Source organism: Ahaetulla prasina, chromosome 2, assembly GCF_028640845.1.
Source record: "Ahaetulla prasina isolate Xishuangbanna chromosome 2, ASM2864084v1, whole genome shotgun sequence".
NCBI lineage: Eukaryota > Metazoa > Chordata > Lepidosauria > Squamata > Colubridae > Ahaetulla > Ahaetulla prasina.
The window spans coordinates 131,649,892-131,656,634 of NC_080540.1; positions in this window are offsets into that span (position 1 = coordinate 131,649,892).

The window sequence follows — 6,743 nt, forward strand, 5'->3', positions numbered from 1 at the left end:
ACGCCCTCCCCTGAAAATAAGCCCTAGTGACAAGGTGGGCATGGCCAGCACTTTTGGGAGAGAAGGCAAAGGGGAAGTGATCACTTGCAAACTCCCACCCCGCTCCCGCCTCTCCGCCGGGTGACTCCCAGCAGCCCCAGATGCCAAAGCCGGCGCCCACCCAGCTCCCTTTTCCACAGCACCCAGCACTTTATGGAGGGCAGTGACAGGTATGGTGGAGGAGAAGTGAGACGCAAGCAGTGGTGGGATTAAAGGAATTTAACAACCGGTTCTCTGCCCTAATGATTTCTTCCAAAAACCAGCTTGCCAAACTATTCAGAAAGTTAACAACTAGTTCTCCCGAAGTGGTGCGAACTGGCTGAATCCCAATCAAGACATCACATCACAGAACTCCAGAGGCCACAACACCAAAGCTCAGGAACAAAAGACTAGGACCACACCCACACAGGATGCTACGAAACAGCCGACCAATCTGCAAACACCCACTCCATCTACCAATCAGGATGCAACCACACAGCCAACCAACCTGCTCACAGCAACACTCCCCACCAGTATTTATAGAGAGACGGCAGCTCCGACCATGCTTTGCTCGAGATGCACGAAGCCGAAGACACCAGCCTGAAGATGATGAGTGAGCCCTGTCTCGCTCCTCTTGCCGTCTCTTCTCCCCTTCTCGTAGGACATGGCAGGGCTTCCTGCTTCTGCCCAAATTGGATGCAGTTTGGGGGTGGCAGGTGGGGAGGAGTGAGGCTGGGGAGACACGAGACGCATGTCTTACCTGCCTTGCAGCTCTGTCACGTGTCTTGCAGCAGTTGAAAGTGGGGGATTAAAATTATGTTAACATGGTTAAAGAAGTAATTCTGTGTCTATAAAACTAAGAAATAGTTTTTATAGAGTTTTGAGGTCTGCAAACTGATAGAATTCTTGAACTTCTCGGTACCTCCATTAATTAAATGCAACCTAAATCTATTCTGACACCTAGTGGACATAAAAAATAGATTAAAACGGAGACGTGAATTAAGCGCACTGCTGTGCTTTTTTTACTCTTGTTCTCTGTAAATACAGAGAACAGATAAAGACCAGACTAATGTTAACTAAAGCAAAACAAGAAGGGCTGGAAGAAACCTTGCAGGTCTTCTAGTCCAACTTCCTGCCCAAGGCAGGAGTCTTTATACAGTCACTGTCATATATATATGGCCTCCTTTGTGGTCATAAGTGGAGGACTGTATATAGAATATATCTTCTATACATATAGAATATGTATATTCTTATACATATAGAATATGTATATTCTATATACAGTCCTCCACTTATGACCACAAAGGAGGGCAAAATTTCTGTTGATAAGTGAGACATTTGTTAAGTGAGTTTTGCTCCATTTCTTGGCAGAGTTGTTAAGTGAATCATTGCAGTTGATAAGTTAGTAACCCAGTTGGTTAAGCAAAAACAAAAAGCAGCTCACATGACCGTGGAACACAGCAATGGTCATAAATATGAGTCAATTGCCAAGCATCTGATTTTTGATGACATGATCATGGGGATGCTGCAAAGATTGTAACTGTGAAAAACAGTCATAAGTCACTTTTTTCAGTGCTGTTGTAACTTTGGACAGCTACTAAATGAACTGTTGTAAGTCGAGGATTGTTGTGATAGAGCACCCAGAACTCTGGGAAAATATGACAGGCATCAGATGGAAGAATGCTAAACTATCCTGAGTGACAGCAATGAGTAAATGATGCCCAAATGAATCTCTACTGAATAGAAAACGGAGAAATCAAAGAGAAATATTTACTCTCCCAGCCCAGAGATAAGTTATGAACTATTATAAGATACCCTTTAAACAGATAAGAGAATCCTCATCGAGGTGGGCCTTAAAACCCAACTTTGCTGCAGAATTTGTTTATTCCTACAAAAATCTGATCATCAAATGTAGAACACTTTATGGCTAGAAAAATGACATCCAACTGTTTATTTAAAAACAATTTTATGGATTTTATGTTATTCGTCACTGTTTATTCAACATTATTTCCATTTTTGTTGAAATGTCCGAGAAACAGTAGCGGCTAACATTTACTATGCTGAGTTATTCCATGTCTATAGTGAGTTGTCCCACTTGGACATGGCCACAGTGAGATGGCTCTGGTGGGTTGAGGGTGGTGAAATGGCTGCTGCAAGATGTTCCATTCCACTCCAAATTCATCAGCTTTTTTGACTGATGTGCCAAAGTCATTGGTTAGGCATTACCTAGCCTAGTTTAGATAGGTTCTTTGTCAGGCCACTGTGACTTAGCCTGATGGATAAAGGAGCCCTTGCTCCTGTTTGGTTCCTGTTTGGGAGTCTTGCTTGATGTTCCGCACAGGGAAAACTTAATCAAAGGGGTGTAGAAAAAGAGCTCCTGTGTTTTTTTTCTCCATTGTTCTCCTTGACTTTACTTTGTCACATTTACTTTTGGCAGAATGAATTGGACATGGATACGAGTCCCTGGAACATTGTTTCCTGGTGTCACCTTTGCAGAAATGGCAACTGACAATTCCGGTGGGACGGAATTCCGGTCAAGGTTTTGGGCTACTTCAGCGGCTTCTGCCATCTAATTATCAATTTTGGCTGATAGTTCTTTTATTGGATAAGATAAGACAACAAAGGCAGATGCCCTTGCCAGAAGTGCAAGACTGATGAAAATAAGGGCATTAGTGTAGTTGAAAGGACAGGGTTGATAGCATTGTCCATGATGAGTGTACAACTATCTGATTTTGCCCACTGCCCAAAAAGTATTCTGGATACTGGATACTACACTCACTGGAGAGGAATATTCACCGCAAAGAAGTGACCTTTTCCCTCAACTTGGATCTCAGATGCAGACAATTAGAAGGCCTCCTTATGGAGTGTATGGAATTTGTTCCAGGTTGAATCAAGTCCTAAACAAGACTAAAAGTGGATGATTCTGGAGGTTTCTTCTCCTGACAGATAGCAGTTCACCATTAAGTGGAGTCTTGTACCTGTAGGAGTCAACATCTTCTCTCAGAGCAACATAATATTAATATTGTCTTTAGAAGACACAGACGTATACAGATAGCCCTCAATTTGCAACCATTCCTCTAGCGACTATTCGAAGTTACAGCCACACTAAAAAATGGGACTTACAACCAGTCCTCGCACTTACAATTGTTGCAGCGCCCTCACAGTCACGTGAGCAAAATTCGGGCATTTGGCAACCGTCATGTATTTACCACAGTTGTAGCATTTGATGTGTGGGAACATGTGATCACCATTTGCAACTTTCCCAGATGGCTTCTGACAAGCAAAATTAGTGGGGGAAGCAGGGTTTGCTTAATGATTACATGAGCCACTTAACAACTGCAGTGATTCACTTAACAACCGTGGCAAAGAACTTCGTAAAAATCAGATGCTACTCGCTTAACAACTGCCTTGCTTAGAAACAGAAATTCTCATCCCAGTTGTGGTTGTAAGATAGCACCTAGACTTACATACTGCTTCCCAGTGCTTTACAGCCCTCTCTCAGTGGTTTACTGCAGAGGTCTCCAACCTTGGTCCCTTTAAGACTTATGGACTTCAACTCCCAGAGATTCTCAGCCAGCTTTGCTGGCTGAGGGACTCTGGGAGTTGAAATCCTAATCTTAAAGGGACCAAGGTTGAGACCTGGTTTACAGAGTCAGCATATTGCCCCCAACAATTTGGGTCCTCATTTTGTCGATCTTGGAAGGATGGAAAGCTAAGTCAACAAAGGCAGATGCCCTTGCCAGAAGTGCAAGACTGATGAAAATAAGGGCATTAGTGTAGTTGAAAGGACAGGGTTGATAGCATTGTCCATGATGAGTGTACAACTATCTGATTTTGCCCACTGCCCAAAAGTATTCTGGATACTGGATACTACACTCACTGGAGAGGAATATTCACCGCAAAGAAGTGACCTTTTCCCTCAACTTGGATCTCAGATGCAGACAATTAGAAGGCCTCCTTATGGAGTGTATGGAATTTGATCCAGGTTGAATCAAGTCCTAAACAAGACTAAAAGTGGATGATTCTGGAGGTTTCTTCTCCTGACAGATAGCAGTTCACCATTAAGTGGAGTCTTGTACCTGTAGGAGTCAACATCTTCTCTCAGAGCAACATAATATTAATATTGTCTTTAGAAGACACAGACGTATACAGATAGCCCTCAATTTGCAACCATTCCTCTAGCGACTATTCGAAGTTACAGCCACACTAAAAAATGGGACTTACAACCAGTCCTCGCACTTACAATTGTTGCAGCGCCCTCACAGTCACGTGAGCAAAATTCGGGCATTTGGCAACCGTCATGTATTTACCACAGTTGTAGCATTTGATGTGTGGGAACATGTGATCACCATTTGCAACTTTCCCAGATGGCTTCTGACAAGCAAAATTAGTGAAGCAGGGTTTGCTTAATGATTACATGAGCCACTTAACAACTGCAGTGATTCACTTAACAACCGTGGCAAAGAACTTCGTAAAAATCAGATGCTACTCGCTTAACAACTGCCTTGCTTAGAAACAGAAATTCTCATCCCAGTTGTGGTTGTAAGATAGCACCTAGACTTACATACTGCTTCCCAGTGCTTTACAGCCCTCTCTCAGTGGTTTACTGCAGAGGTCTCCAACCTTGGTCCCTTTAAGACTTATGGACTTCAATTCCCAGAGATTCTCAGCCAGCTTTGCTGGCTGAGGGACTCTGGGAGTTGAAGTCCACAAGTCTTAAAGGGACCAAGGTTGGAGACCCCTGGTTTACAGAGTCAGCATATTGCCCCCAACAATTTGGGTCCTCATTTTGTCGATCTTGGAAGGATGGAAAGCTAAGTCAACCTTAAGATTTGAATTGCAAAATTGCAGTCAGCCGGCAGTTAACAGAAGTAGCCTGCAGTACTGCACTCTAACCACTGAGCCACCGAATCTCATCAGATGAGGATTACATGTAACCAGGGCTACCTAAACTATTATCCTGTCAAGGGACAACTTGATATTTTTCCCCCCACATAAAAAAAGAACAGATTATAACTTGAATCAAGGCAGTGTCTTCCACTGGTCAAGGCAACAGATTGGGTCTCACAGGGTGCAGGATGCACCCAGCTTTGATTTTCAATATGTTTCTACTGTTCTCCATCTTTTTCCAGGGTCTGCTTTCTGAGGCAGATGATTCATGCCATCTAATAGTAGGGCTAGCCTTGATTTTAGTTTCATGCTCTATATCTATTCTCATTTAATGCAGTTATTTCCGCTAAATGATCCACAAACACACTAGCTAACTAGATGGCTCCATTCTCTAACCTGTCTGCCAAGAATAAGTTTTGATTTATAATCTAGGCACAAGATTACGTGTAAAGAAAAGGCCAACTTCCCTCAATCCATTTCCAGAAATCTATGCCCCTCTGTAGTAAGAACGCCGCTTGGCATTCGTGCATTTTCCATTGTCTATCGTTGCTATGCAATGTGATAACGTAGCTTAGCTATGTGTCTTTTTGGAATCAATCCTTGCAGCTGCTAATGATAATAGTCATTGATTCTCTTGCTTTTAGTTGCACAAATGAGAAGGGAAAATAGAGGAAGAAACAGTTGCAGGAATTCCTTATTAACATTTATTGGAAAAGATATACTCTTTTCCTCTTAAATTCCTTGGATGATATAAGTTATACATGTCATTTGGGGCTCGTCTGAGTGAAATAAATTGTGCCGGGATATTTTTTCCCACCAAGATTTCAAAATATCAGTTTGAAATAAATACACCTCTTTTTCTAGATCAGATTTTATGACACACACCCGCCCCCAGTTTCACATGATACAGACCTCTCCACATATTGAATTATAAAATAGCTGGCCCTCAGTTATTTTGTGAGCACCAGTGTATATATTTTAGCTGTCTCTTGTGTATCATTGTTTTATTGCACAACCTGAAAACTTCCAGCAAGCATAGAGTAGTAAAAATTGCATTATACTTTAATTTGAGTGTATGTAAAAGGCACCAGGCTAGAAACTGGGAGACCAGGAGTTCTAGTCCTGTCTTAGATTGAAGGCCAGCTGGGTGACCTTGGACCAATCACTCTCACTCAGCCTAAAGAAGAAGGGAAAGACAAATTACTTTTGGAAATCTTGCCAAGAAAGCTGGAGAAACTTGTCACCAGGAATCAAAATCAACTCAAGGATACCTTATTTATTTATTTGCGAGGTTAGATACTTGACTAACTTAATGGTTTAAAGATCAGTGAATGGGAAAAAAGAGAGTGCAGATATATTACTTGGCTAAAAATATAGAGAGAGAATGGAGCACGATTGTGTAACTTTTATTCTCTAAATTCAGCATGGTGATTTGTTGAAATCATATACCTTCTGAATCTTCTATATTACTATAAAGTGATAATGCAATCCATACATATTTACTTAGAAGTGGTCTCACTGAAATCAGTGAGAGCTTGTTCTCTGATAAGGGGTTTTGTTTACACTCCTAATGTATTTGTATTGGCTATCTGCCACCTTCAATAGCAAGCAAGGATTTGAAATCCCCTGAGGAAAGCTACCAGAGGTTAGGTAGAAGACTTGAAGAAAAGCAAGCATGGAAAGATGGGCCCATTCCTGTCCCTTCCCTCCCAGTTCTCTCCCACCGTTTTTCTCTTCTTGATCTAAAAAACATGGATCTTTCTACATCATTTTGTACTTTGATCAACTTATATTACCCAAATTAAATCCTAGGGTCCATGGTGCCATGAAGAAAA